General features: G+C 43.4%; 1 long non-coding RNA gene across 1 annotated transcript; it reads left to right on the forward strand.

The window, feature by feature from the left end:
• Window positions 1-2,324: 2,324 nt before the first annotated feature.
• Window positions 2,325-11,433, forward strand: LOC139028848 (uncharacterized). Its single transcript, XR_011481089.1, has 3 exons — window positions 2,325-2,633; window positions 7,041-7,205; window positions 10,195-11,433. It is a non-coding gene; the product is annotated as an uncharacterized lncRNA (long non-coding RNA).
• The last annotated feature ends 3,422 nt before the right edge of the window (window positions 11,434-14,855 follow it).

The raw sequence follows: 14,855 nt of genomic DNA on the forward strand, positions 1-14,855 counted from the left end.
GCAACCTCCATCCTTACAGGGCACTCTGGGAACTCGGGAATGTGATTCCCATCACAATTACAGCAACATGCTTAATCTGACTCTTCAACATATTTATTCCTTAGACAAACACTTGCCACGTGTCCAAACTTTTTACAATTGTAACACTACAGCGGCTTCTGTACATGCGGTCTCACCGCATATCTCACATACCCAAGTTTTACATAAGTTGGGAGAACCACTTCATCAAAAGAAAGTAAAAATGATAGGCTTTGCTCTTTCCTTCCGTCTATCATTCGATTCAAGCGATGTGCGTCAACCACTCCTGGCATGTTATCCCTAAGCCCCACTGCCTCTATGTCCAAGGAGACACCAGAGATGACACCTTTTGCTCCCCCTGTCAATCCTCCAAAGCCCTTTGATTGGTTCAAATGGCTTGGGTGACAGGGTACATCACCATGTAATACACTATCACAGACAGTAGGTGGTGCAGTAGTCCTATGAAGGAGGAGAATGATGCTGGACCACTTTTTTGGCATGGAGATGCAGACTTGGCTGCATGCAATGTGCCACTGCCCTGTTGCATATATCCTGTTGTATTGGTCTCATGTGACTATTTTCTAAATCTTGATCCAAAAGGTTCCATGGGGGCCAAATTAGTTATTGATGAGGCTCAACTTCTCCGCTGATCCTGATTTGATATTTGGGTTGTAATCTGCTCTGTAAACAGGCCACCAGTGAAAATGATGTGTTAGACTTCATTGAGTTACGTGTTTTAGGATTATTAAGCCCTTATTTGACATATGATATACATTTAAAAGCAGTACTGTAACTGATTTTGCTGTATGTATGTATGGATTTACTTGCATTGGGTAAGATTTGAGTTTGGCCCAACATGAATGTTTTTGACCACAGAGAAAATACCACTCTGTCCTGTGGTCATCCATTTACATGAATAGTGATCCCTCAGCTGTAGGAGTTCTGTCCTGTGGTCATCCATTTACATGCTGTAGGAGTTCTGTCCTGTGGTATCCATTTACATGAATAGTGATCCCTCAGCTGTAGGAGTTCTGTCCTGTGGTCATCCATTTACATGAATAGTGATCCCTCAGCTGTAGGAGTTCTGTCCTGTGGTCATCCATTTACATGAATAGTGATCCCTCAGCTGTAGGAGTTCTGTCCTGTGGTCATCCATTTACATGAATAGTGATCCCTCAGCTGTAGGAGTTCTTCCTGTGGTCATCCATTACATGAATAGTGATTCTCAGCTGTAGAGTTCTGTCCTGTGGTCATCCATTACATGAATAGTGATCCTCAGCTGTAGGAGTTCTGTCCTGGGTCATCCATTTACATGAATAGTGATCCCTCAGCTGTAGGAGTTCTGTCCTGTGGTCATCCATTTACATGAATAGTGATCCCTCAGCTGTAGGAGTTCTGTCCTGTGGTCATCCATTTAATGAATAGTGATCCCTCAGCTGTAGGAGTTCGTTCCTGTGGTCATCCATTTACATGAAAGTGATCCCTCAGCTGTAGGAGTTCTGTCCTGTGGTCATCCATTTACATGAATAGTGATCCCTCAGCTGTAGGAGTTCGTCCTGTGGTCATCCATTTACATGAATAGTGATCCCTCAGCTGTAGGAGTTCTGTCCTGTGTCATCCATTTACATTGAATAGTGATCCCTCAGCTGTAGGAGTTCTGTCCTGTGGTCATCCATTACATGAATAGTATCCCTCAGCTGTAGGGAGTTCTGTCTGTGGTCATCCATTTACATGAATAGTGATCCCTCAGCTGTAGGAGTCTGTCTGTGGTCATCCATTTACATGAATAGTGATCCCTCAGCTGTAGGAGTTCTGTCCTGTGGTCATCCATTTACATGAATAGTGATCCCTCAGCTGTAGGAGTTCTGTCCTGGAGAGGTGATGGGGGAACAGCTGGATTATGAATGTGTTATGAACGTGTATGTGTATCTGAATGAGTAGATTGTGTTGTGCAAATGAGGATACATTGAATGTGCAGTAGCAGTAGTTTCCCAGATTGCATTACACTGTCCAGTTATAGATTATTTCTAGGTTTGTATAAGAGCCCTAGTCATATAGTTATTGAGCTCTTTAGTCCTGTGACAAAAACAGGGCTTTATTTTTTGTGTATTCTGTACCTCCAGTATTTGTACTCAGTGATTTTGATTGATTTGATACTAAATCATATTCAGTATTACGCTATAGTTTATCAGTATATCTATTGTTCAACTCTCATCCGTTGGGAGAAGTTACAGTAGTGGTGGGATGCAGCAATTTCATTTGACTCCAATAGGTTCAGTGTGCGCCATAAACTGACAATAGCGGGTCTGGGAGTGGGAGGAACATCTCTGCTGCGATCCTTCTTGCTTTGTTACGTCTGGGAAGCCATTTTGGAATTCTGCTTGTAGTGCCTGATAATTACGTACACACACGCACTGTCAACTTGCAAACTTTTGTGTGTGTTCACGGATAAATATTATTTTGGTATCTGGGTTAGGATCATCGAACGTACCATACCTGGAATAGACGCCTCGACACGAGGTGTGAAGTTAACGCATCTTGCGAGACAGAAATGTGTGGATCTTTTTCAACTGGATTACGCTCATAAGAATATCAGATGGACTCTTATCTGACGGGCAAGTAGAAGTTACACGCGATATTATTGGAATTATGTTTTATCTAACGTTTTTTTAGTAGTCATAAAATGTACTATAAATTAACGCGCATTTTATTTCCCAGTTTGTAGTGCTTCTCTGGCTCCTTTCTCCAGAATTCCGTTTTGACAGCGAACAGAACCCCGGGCCTGTTTCATTATTTCACATGTTAACTGCGAGTTTAGGCTCAAACGTTTGCTTTATATTACCCTCAGTATCCGCGCAATGAGAGCCTACGTTTGATATGTATGTTATAAACGCAACGTTAATGTCAGTGCATGGACGGGTGTCTGCGTTGTCTAAATATTGCCTTCTAAAATTAGCATTAGGCAATACGAGACTCACGGAGTTTATGGGTCACTTGGACATGCATCATATTTGTAATTTAGGCATTTGCTGCTCCAATTGCACATATTGAAATGGAAGTATAAATTTGGACATATCCAAAACCCGACTTGTGCAGAATCAACAATTCGATATCGTTATTTTTTTTAACCTAGCGCGTCACATACTGTTCTGTGAAAAGACCGTTTTATAAAAAACATGCATGTTGTGAAAGTGGCAATTTTAAAAAGGTTTCTATAGAGCTCCACAGTGGAGGTGTCATAATACCGATAAAACCTAGTGGTCAAACAGGGAAATAGTGTCAATCGTTTTTCCACCATTCATTTTTTCCATTGGGGATTTTAGAAACACTTAATAAGGGCTGTAGCTGTGTTCGAATACCCATACTGTATACTACATACTTAATGAGTATATACTACATACTATTAGTTCATTTTAGTATACTGTAAACAAACTATCGTTTCAGTTGAGTGCTCCTGAAGTTGATGATGTTGCGATGCAACCTCTTGCTAGCTTGTTAGCATAACCAATGACTAGCAAAACATTTTACGATTTCGGGTGTGTTTGTAAATTCAGTTTGGAGTGCCAGAGTGTGATATGGGTGTTTGTGAATCCAGAGCATTGTCAGTTCGTAAATTCAGAGCGTTTCACTCTCGGAACATTCAGATGTCACACTGGACGCTCAGGCCGAGGAGTATGGTTGATCCGAGCGTTCAACGGCAAGCTAACTGACTAACGTTGGCTAGCTACTTCCAGACTCAAATGATAGAACACCTCACTGAACATTTTACTCTCCCTAGCACAGCTGGTTAGGCTGTTTATGTTATCCAGAGCATTGGTGACTAACTGAGCTGCTGGCAACTATTTAATTACACCTGTTTTTGCCAATATTTACTGACACCGGCCTTATTCAACAGGAGAGTGCTCTGAAATCAGAGTAGATAGGCAAAATTAACAATATCCATAGAAACGCACAACTATACCACTTAGCTAAGAATGATGTGAATAATCAAGTCAAACGTTGGGTAGTTAGTTAATATACTGCCTGGCAAGTTCGATGTAGTAGACAACTAACGTTAGGTAACTAGCTAACATAGCATTACAGCAGTATGTACTTTACCGGTATGTGGTTCGTAAGGATAGCGTAACTAACAAATTGTCAGCCAACATAACGTGTAACTTATGTGAAAAGTTATTACTTTATTACATTGCTTAACATCTGTCATAATTAGTTCAAGCAATGAATTTGTATCCGCTCTCATCGGACTTCGGCTGCATATTTTCCACCATTTTCTTCAAATCTGAAAAATGAAGCCACGGCCACTTTCTGAAGAATTGCATTATGGGCCGTAAAAGCACGGAAACAGTGTCCACTGCGTGTATACTTCGTATTTTGGCGAATTTAGTACGGGAACTTTTGGCATACTAACTATATCCATACTATGACCAATAAGCATACAATATACTCAATTCGCGTCACAAATAGTGAGGTTAGTATGAGTATTCGAACACCGCTTGTGTTTCATGTAGGCTTACCCTGGCATGACGTTTATAACCATGTAAATCTCTCCCGGACAAGGTGACTTTTTTATCTAAACTATTGGTACTACTATTGGTACCATTTCCCTGTTTGACCGCTCGGCTTTATGGGTATTATGACTCATACTGTGGTTCTCTATAGCAGGGTTTCCCAAACTTGGTCATGCCCCCCTCCGTGCATGTTTTGTATCACAGCTGATTCTAATAATCATAGCTTGGTGATGAGTTGGTTATTTAAGTTTGGGGAACCCTGCTCTATAGTGTGTGTGTATATGGGTGGGTGGGCTAGTGAGTGTGCCTGTGCTGTTTGTGTTCAGCCTGTCTCTCGAGTATAAGTTCATAGGTCGTGCCCTTTGCAAGATTTTACAAGCTAAGCCTGGGAAGGGTTTTGACAAGAAAGGAGACAGGTTTTGTCAGATTTGACATTTCGTAGCAGGTTAGGAGAATTTACGCAGCAGATTAGGATAGTTAATGTAGCAGGTTGGATAATTAGGTTAAGGTTAGAAAAAGAGTTAGGGTTAGCTAAAATGTAAATAATAATCAACTTTTTATGTGAATTTGACAAAAGCTGAATCCTTTCTACCCATGACCCCTGGGAAGATGGCTTGTAAAAGCAAAAATGGAGGATGACCAATTGCTCTTTTATGGTGGTTGTGATACATTGGCTGACAGTTAAAACATGTTTCTAAAGTTGGTTCCCATCTCAGCAATCTCAAAATAATTCAGTTTTGAACACACAGGAGGGCTTATATTGTTATTTTCCTCAACTTGGAATGTCCAGTAACTTCTGCATCCTGAAGGATTGCCAAAAACAGGCCACCAATCCAACCAACTAATCCAGGCAGAATTAAAGACGCCACATGGGTTTTCATGATTATTTATCCCTGTTTTGGGCCTTTGGATTTACAAATAGATTTGACCTGTGGTTAAGATTACCAGGCTGTAGGCCCTCTGATTTGTCATTCCCCCAAATCTGGCATCTGTTCCCTCTATAGTGCTCAGTCTTATTTAGTACAACCTCTATAATAGTATATTATAGGTTGCAGGGGTGCTTCCTTAGCTACTCTAGTATCAGCACGGCTCAGGTTTGTTGTAGGAAGATATGACGTGGGTAGTAACTTGCAGGGCCATCCTACTGTAAGTTATCAGCGGAAGCGGAGTCATTCAAACCAAACCGGCTGAATTATGTAACCATTGAATTCTGTGCATATTTGAGAGGCAACCGTTCCATTGCTGTTTGAGTTTACTTCAAGGCTAGATGTTGTAGATCCATATTTAAAATCAATACATTAGTGTTTCAGCTCCATTTATTCATTTCCCTCTGTTTTGAATAGACTAAACTAATCACCACAACCAAATTCATCCCTGTCATGTTCCCTATATAGTACCTGTTAGGTTACTATATATTTGACTGAGGGTTTAAACAGGTTTCATGTTAGCCCTCTCCTGACCCTTCACGGAGTCATGTTCAATTGAGTATCTTATAGATTACTGTGTCCCACGCGTGCCATCTTCCTGGTGTTGCGTCTGGGAGTGTGCAGGGCTCACAATGTTGCAGACAGAAATGTAGGCTAATGTATAGAACTGGCAAAATTCCCACAATTATATCTACTCCTCTCCTACACAAACATTCTGTAATGTTATTTGCACAGCACCCTCCTGAACAGGCCCCAGGCATCTACCTGGCTAGGTGTGTCCCGTCCATTACCAGGGTTGGGCCTATAGCTCCACCTCTGTATGTGCTACTCTCTGAAGGGAGAGAGCCTGTTTTCCCCAGTCGGTCTGGTATTGGGCTGGGTGCTGTGCCTGAGAGGGAGTCGGTCTGGTATTTTGGCTGGGTGCCTTGCCTGAGAGGGACTCCCATTGTCCCCTGTCCTGTCTCCCCTGGTCCCCGTCAGCCCACAGCTGCTGAACTACAGAAAGAGAAGAAGAGTTCCATTCATTATGCAACACTGCTGCCTGCCTTCCGAAGCGCTCGTTGTCAACAGGCTGCAGACATAATGCAAGGGAAGGAGGTTGGCCAAGTCTATTCTACAGAACAGAGCAGAGCAGGGCTGTAGTATTGTGTGCTAGGGGAAATTATAATGTGTAACTGTTGTCATTACCTGTCTGCCTGCCTGGGCTCTGGGACTCTCCAGAGCAGCTACTGCTGCCTAGGTTTTCTTGGAGTGAAGCCAAGTAGATTGGGTCTAATGTGGGATTGTGCTGTGGAGGCACAGAGAGAGATTGACTTAATATTCACCAGAGAGGTGTAGTATGTCTGTGGAACAGTTTGTTTGTATGCTAACTAGTGAGTATTTGTAGGACTATGCTATTGCTCTGTGGGAAAGTAAATCAACTTGTTACTGGATCTAAACATCACTAGTGTCAAGAGACAAGCTGAACAATTCAGTGTGTGTGTGTGTGTGTGTAATGCATGCCTTTGCTGGTGTGTTAGAATGATAATCCCTCATCTATTGTGCTATGGCCTAAAGAGCCCTCTCCCTTCCACCCTGACTCTTGCAGTCTGATTGGAGAATGACCATGGATTTCTCTCGTCTACACACATACACTCCTCCACAGTGTGCTCCAGAGAACACAGGATATACCTACTCCCTCAGGTGAGAATGCTGGCTGCGCTACGTGTATGGAACAATTGCATGAGTATTTACTTGAATTGAAATGGTATTAGTACATATCCGTTCCTTCTGTAGAACAGGCCTAGAGGTTTCATACTGTATCTTATCCAAGGTTCAGGAGACGTTAGTCCTGTCTCCTGCTGATCGAGACCGAGGCTAGAGGCTTTTCAAATAATCCAGCTGTCACAATCCTGATCCAAAGTTCAGGAAAGCTCCCACTCTTCAATTGTGATTCCTTCTTGGTAGAAACCCAGCGCCCCTAGATGTTTGGCTTCAGTACCTGTGTCTTGTACTCCAATAGCGCCCCGACTTCAGGGTGTTTTGACGCCCCGCTATCAATGTCCTCTGAGATAAGATAAGGGCCTAGAGCAGCGTTTTCCCCAATACTGTTGTCTAAATAATCCAACGCGTATCAGGTAGCGTCACTCGTTTTCGCTCTGGGTAGAAGGTGCACGGGAGGCTATAGGCCAGATCTACCGGATCCCTTTCAAATACTTCACGGCGTGTCTATTCATACCAAGTAGTAATCCCAGTGGTGAAGACATATCTGTATTCCTGCATGTAGAAACGGTAGAGGCAAGGTAGAGGCAAACTTATTCGACTCGAGCGCGGCGCACAAATGTTACTTAAAAATTTGAACAGAGAAGAGCCGGTCCAGGAGACAATTATCGGATCGGAGAGTAGTTCCTCTATACTTGTATTGATTTGAAGTGTTTTTGTTCAAAAAAATATCAAGGCGGATAATACCTATGAAGCCATGTTAGAAATGTAGTGTGATGCCAAACCGTCATAAGCCCACAGTCAAGAATCAAAGCTACACACCACAATATTATAATAAACTGATACTATAATACAAAATGTACGAAAAATAGCCCTTATTCAAACGGTTAAATAAATTTGTCTCAAGGCAATATGGCAAGATTGGACATTATACTGATTTCCGCAGAATACCGGATGGAAATAGTAAAATCAGATATAAAATTACATAGGCGCCACTATGTGATTTATCAAGATGCGTCTGTTTTTAATAAAGTTCTCAATCGAAGGTGCAAAAAGTTAAAGAACATGCACACTTACTTGCCATGACCCTTAGACAGTGTCAGAATCAACAGTATGTCGAACACAGTTCAACGAACATGACGATATGTAACATCACTGCAGATCACTGAGGATGATCTGTGCACAGACCTACGAAGTTAATATATTGTCACGTTTGTGGTTTAATCAATGTCTGCCCATTATGAGATACAATAGAGAATATGATATCAGTTAGCCTAGACTCCTGCGCCGACTCAGTAACATGGTATTACCTGCTCTCGCCTACTGCGACCCTACGCCTTCCACGCGGGCAAATCCAGCTACCGCGCTGAGATGCGTCTGCCAATTGCGCGACAGACATAGCTGATCTGTCTTATCTAAGATCTGGAGATCTCCCTAGCCTGCCCTCAGACTGAAGGAAGAGATAGTTATATTTTAGTGTACAGTGAGCGCATGTTGTCGAGACGTATTCAATAAAGATGTGACTCGTTTTTACCGCGCTGCTCAGTGCGCTATAACATGCGCATGACTCGATCTACACTTAATAATTGATGCACTTACCAAACACTCCTCGGCGATATGCAATTTTCTCCAGTAACAAAGAGAAAAAGATCTCACCATTTCAGTGGGATACGCGTTGTGTGGTTGTTCTCCTTGTTGTGTTGCCAGTGCATCTAACAGTCCTGAGAAGCTATGATCTGTTGTTTTGTTGGGCATTCGAGTGCAGACGACGAGGATCTGCAGTTGTGTGATCGTGCTCCAAGTTTAGACTATGAGATCGTGATGGGCTCCTTTTGACATATGAAGTTTTCCCATCAGACCGGATCCAAGTCTCACAACTGCCTCAAAACGACGATCTCAGATTCTGTCCTTGCTGACAACATCTGCACGCACAACAAAACTAACTCCATGGACTAGTAGCGACGGTCCAAAGAAAAGCGGAACCCAACCAACCCAACTACAAACAACACCAGCATCTTCTGCGCCGGTCCTCCGGAGGTTGGTGGAAACGCAGGGTCTCGTTAAGTGAAGCGTAAAAAGTCATTCAGTTTAAGAGACTTGAACTTCTCCTTGAGACGGAGTCAGACTGAAATCGACAGTTCCAATGCAGCTCCTGCGGTGCTGATTCGGGTCTTGTGACAGGGACAGGACACCAGTTGAAGTGACTTGTCAATTTTTTCCAAATCACAGAACCAACGGCAAAATTCTCTGTGCAGATCGTCCAGTGATTTGCAGTATTTCTTCGCATTTCGGGCGGCCTCTTTCTGCACGGCTAGTGTGGGAAATGTGCGAAAGATTTGTTTGACATTTGCCTGGAGAATAAAACCAGCTTGGTTTGAATGCCAGCAAATAACTTGCCTTGGTACTTGACTCTTGAATTGCAGTTTGTCGGTGAAAAAATTCTGTTGACTCTGTAAATTAGCTGCCAACCTCTGAGCAGTAGCCGCCCGTTCTTGTGTTGACTGCTTGCTAGCATAGTTTGCATGCTTCGTGGCAAAGTGACGGCTGATATTGTACTCTTTGAAAACCGCAACAGCTTCTTGGCATATCAGACATACAGCCGTTGATCGGACTTCAGTGAAGAAGTATTTTGTTGTCCACTCCTATTAAACACTCGGCATTCGCTGTCCACTTTCCTTCTCTTTGTCCGCTCATTTTCACAGAAGGGCTTAATGGTGACGTGAAACGAAGTGAAAATTAAAGTGAAATAAAGAGAAATACGCGCCACTCCAACAAACGGTCAATGTTTTTGAGTGCGCCATCTATTGGGGAAACGTGGGCATTGCAGGGAAAGGGGAAAAAAATGAGGTTTTTACTATAATTTGGACAAGTTTGGCGGGCCGGATTAAAAAGCCTAACGGGCCGTATGTGGCCGCGCGGCCGTAGTTTGCCCATGTCTGGGCTAGAGGTTTCATACTGTGTCTTATCCAGGTTCAGGGAGCATCTGTTCTCTTGTAGAACAGGCTAGAGGTTTCATACTGTGTGTCTTATCCAAGGTTCAGGGAGCTATCTGTTCCTCTGTAGAACAGGCTAGAGGTTTCATACTGTGTCTTATCCAAGGTTCAGGGAGCTATCTGTTACTCTGTTGCTCTTCCCGTATTCAGATGGCCTCCAGATGTGTGGCGGGGGTTATCATCAATCTTTCCTTTCTACACAAGTTAGCTATTCTTCCGTGACTCACATAAAAATAGTATTTGTTATTGAATCCCGTCGCCCTAATGTGGTTATGTCCACTGACTACAGTCAGAGCCTCTGTCAGATCAGTCAAGTCATTACCACAGCCGTGGAGAATGAAAGGGTTCTGCTGCCTCAAATGATCCTGAGCTTGTTTCTCATTCACCTCCCGTTTTTCAGTGTTTGACATCTCTTTCCAAGAGTGAAGCACCAGTAGGAGTCCTGAATGAGTTTGTGTTGCATTCAGAAATCTTACTGAATTGATTGTCTTTGCTTTCACTTGAGTAAAAAGATATTTTGAAGTACATTTGAGAATACATTTTACAACAGTTGGAGTGAGGAGAGAATGTTGAAATTGTAAAGATGTATTTTAATTTGGCTTCTATTTCTAGCTAAATATTTGCAGTCTTGATACAAATATTCATCCTTGACAGTTGATACATTGAAGATCTTGGTGCATTCTTTCTGATGAGTTCCAGAGTTGCTCACAAGAACAACCGCCGTGGTTGTGGTTTCGATGATTCAACCCGATGATTCAGTCAGTGTGTGCGCTTGTGGTTCAGCATTTCTGTGTGTAAGGCTATGTGTTATGAGGGAACAACACAATGAAAATGGTAGCATAGCGCCTTTGTAGTTTTCTTAGTTTGGACTAACTATCCCTTGCTTAGCTTGGTGCTTCCTTTGCTTCCTGTGTTTCCTCTCATAGTTCTCACACTGTTCTCTCTCTCCCACTGAATTTTCAAGGAAGAAACTTTTCATGTTGTGCAGTTTATTTATTTTTTTCTGGATAAAAAAAGGGGGCTTAGGTGGTGGGTGTGGCAATGGACGCGGCAAAGGACAGTTAGACTTCAGCTCGGCTGGATTTTAGGGAACATTTGAAAGGCCCCCCATCTAAGTGGTGTAGCAATTTTTTGTGATCTCTCTCTCTTCAGCACATCATCTCTGCGGCCTGGGCATGAAACTGCTTGCAGGTGTGATTGTCACTGAATATGCAGGTGATTTGTGTGAAGTTGGAATGTTTTTTTTTTACACTGTCACTTTTGACACCTCGTGTAAAGAAATGGGGGGGGGGGGGGGGAATGGCAGTGCTGGAATTTGGGTCTTTACGAGGAGAAATTCTGTTGTGCTTCTTGTTGAGAGAGAGAGAATAACAGTGTAACACACTTGTGTACGGGAGCATGTTCTAACACAACCACTCCCATTAGATTGATTACCATTCTCTACCCTCGCTCTCCTTTGAAAAATGCTAAGGGAATTCCTATAGAAAGCCCTTCGTCAGCTGACATGTTTAGTCCTCTCCTCTCCCTGAGTTGGACTAGGCCATACCACAGGCTGTCCTCCAACGCCTGGCTTGCCTGACAACTAGATGACATTTACATACATCCCTTGTAATTGCTTTAATATCTCACTGTTCTCAAGGCATGTAGAAGAGGTGGGAGTGCCTGTCTCATAATTGCTCAGTTTAACCTCTTGATAAGCTGTGGAGCCACCTTGCTCTCCCTCACTGTGAAGGTATAAGGCAATCCCAGAAGAAAAGATCATAACCAAGCAACACTTTCCCTGCATTGAAAGCTCTCCCACAGCCGTGTCCTACCCAATAGAATCACGCTTCATAGTTCAAATTCTAACAGCCCGGCTACTACTACCACATCTTCTGACTGTGGAAAGGCTGTTTTGGTGCCGACCGGTCCCAGGTCGTGTGTGGAGTGAGGTGGAGACCGATTTAAAGGAAAAGGCTCTGGTTCTCAGTCTCTCACTCGCACACACACACAATTGGAATGTAACAGGTAGGCCTAGCATGGAAACTGGAACAAGACCGTGTGTCTCCATGGGCCGTGAGAGAGTTGATCAACCATAGAATTGCCTGGTGGCACTGATCTGAGAATTAGGTAAAGAGTCTCTCTTTCTTGTACATGAAAGAGTAATGTAGGCTAATACTTCACTTATTGAATTAGTTGAACTAACAACATGTTATTGATTTTGCCTTGTTGGGCTGTTGTTTTTTAAATGGCAGAACAACTGACAGAGAAGGCAGTTGACTCATGTACTGTAGCTAGGCATCAGAAATATCAGCCTATCAGTTTTGAGAGCTGTCACACTGTAGTGTGTGTGTGTGTGTGTGTGTGTGTGTGTGTGTGTGTGTGTGTGTGTGTGTGTGTGGTGTGTGTGTGTGTGTGTGTGTGTGTGTGTGGTGTGTGGTGTGTGTGTGTGTGTGTGTTGTGGTGTGTGTGTGTGTGTGTGTGTGTGTGTGTGTGTGTGTGTGTGTGTGTGTCTTCTTGTGGAATGGGGAGAGGGTCGCGCTGAGAGGGACAGGGTCAGGTGACAGCAACCGTTGGACCATCTGTTGTCAGAACTCAAAAGACTGGTAGACAAGTTGGAGAAAGGGAGGGAGGAAGGAATGAAAGCCCAACCAATCACATCCAATAATCTGAGAGGCCTTTTAGAAGCCCCACAGTGAGGGGAACAAACCTAGCCTGAGTGGACAGGAGCAGGAGGCCAGGATCCCATTCATTAGGCAACACTGTAGCAAAACATTTAGCTAAGGGCAAAGGAAAATCAGGCTTTTTATTGGACAAGTTAAAGTAGTCCCTCCCTGTTTCAGTTCATTGTCTTCCGTTTGGGGCCTAATCAATACGACCCAGCAGAGACCACCATGCTACAGCCCACCAACCAAGGGTTAATTACCAGTGTATTCCCATTGGTACAAACACCATAGTCATTAGCTGTAAGGAGAATGGCCTCACTGATTGATGTAAAGCCTGTACAATGTCTGCCCTTGTAAGAGGAGGTCTCCCTGCGCTCTCCCAGGCTCTCAGCTATTTCCTGGCTGTAGACTATTGATCTACTGCTGTCAGTGGAGGATTCTGGGGTATTACCCCTGTGAGAAAATAAGTTGTACCAGCTATAGAGAGACATTCAATTGTTATTTTTAATTATATGGTACCACCCAAGCTACTCCCCTGTACTACACCGGGAAATGTTGTAACGAGATACTAATCAGTCATAACTTTAATCTTTTTTTTAATAAAAATGTTTTTTATTTTTTATTGAACTCCATATATTAGAGAATCCATATACACCTCATGACCAAAAGAATGTGGACACCTGCTCGCCAAACATCTCGTTCCAAAATCATGGGCATTAATATGGAGTTGGTCCCCCCCTTTGCATTTCTGTATAACAGCCTCCACTCTTCTGGGAAGGCTTTCCACTAGATGTTGGAACATTGCTGCGGGAACTTGTTTCCATTCAGCCATGAACATTAGTTAGGTCGGGCATTGATGTTGGGCGATTAGGCCCGGCTCGAAGTCGGCTTTCCAATTCATCCCAAAGGTGTTCGATGGGGTTGAGGTTAGGGCTCTGTGCAGGTCAGTCAAGTCCTTCCACACCGATCTCGAAAAACTATTTCTGTATGGACCTCGCTTTGTACATGGGGGCATTGTCATGATGAAACGGGAAAAGGGCTTTCCCCAAACTCTTGCCACAAAGTTGGAAGCGCAGAATCGTCTAGAATCATTGTATGCTGTAGGCGTTAAGATTTCCCTTCACTGGAACTAAGGGGCCTAGCCCGAACCATGAAAAACAGCCCCAGCCATTATTCCTCCACCAAACTTTCAGTTGGCACTATGCATTGGGAAAGGTAGGGTTTCCTGGCATCCGCCAAACCCAGATTCGTCCGTCGGACTGCAAGATGGTGAAGCATTCTCTGGAGTGATGAATCACGTGTTTCCACTGCTCCGGAGTCTAATGGCGGCAAGCTTTACACCATCTAGCCGGCACTTTGCACATGGTTATCTTAGCTTGTGTGCGACTGCTCGGCCATGGAAACCCATTTTTATGAAGCTCCCGACGAGCAGTTATTGTGCTGACCGTTGCTTCCAGAGGCAGTTTGGAACTCTGTAGTGGTGGGTTGAAACCGAGGATAGACAATTTTTCCGCGCTACATTCTTCAGCACTCGGCGATCGCGTTCTGTGAGCGTATGTGGCCTACCACTTTGTGGCTGAGCCGCTGTTGCTCCTAGATGTTTCCACTTCACAATAACAGCACTTACAGTTGACCGGGGCACCTCTAGCAGGGCAGAAATTTGACGAATTGAGTTGTTGGAAAGATGGCATCCTGACAGTGCCACGTTGAAAAGTCACTGAGCTCTTCAGTAAGGCCATTCTACTGCCAATGTTTGTCTATGGAGATTGCATGGCTGTGTGCTCAATTTTATACACCTGTCAGCAGCCGGTGTGGCTGAAATAGCCAAACTTATTTCAAGGGTTGTTCACAATACTTTTGTGTGTATATGAGTGTATATCAGCTCAACGGTAGTGTTGTAACAACACACAAATGGAGTATACTTTGAGAGGTTAGGTTAGTTACTTTTCAGAGAAGGAGAAATTCTGGCATCATGGCTATGTTTTGATTTGAAAAAAAACTCAAATTTTCTGCCAGTGCCTTATTTTTCTCTCCTATGTCATATTTCTAACATGTTAGTGTGAG

The sequence above is a fragment of the Salvelinus sp. IW2-2015 genome, linkage group LG15 (genome assembly GCF_002910315.2).
Source record: "Salvelinus sp. IW2-2015 linkage group LG15, ASM291031v2, whole genome shotgun sequence".
Lineage (NCBI taxonomy): Eukaryota > Metazoa > Chordata > Actinopteri > Salmoniformes > Salmonidae > Salvelinus > Salvelinus sp. IW2-2015.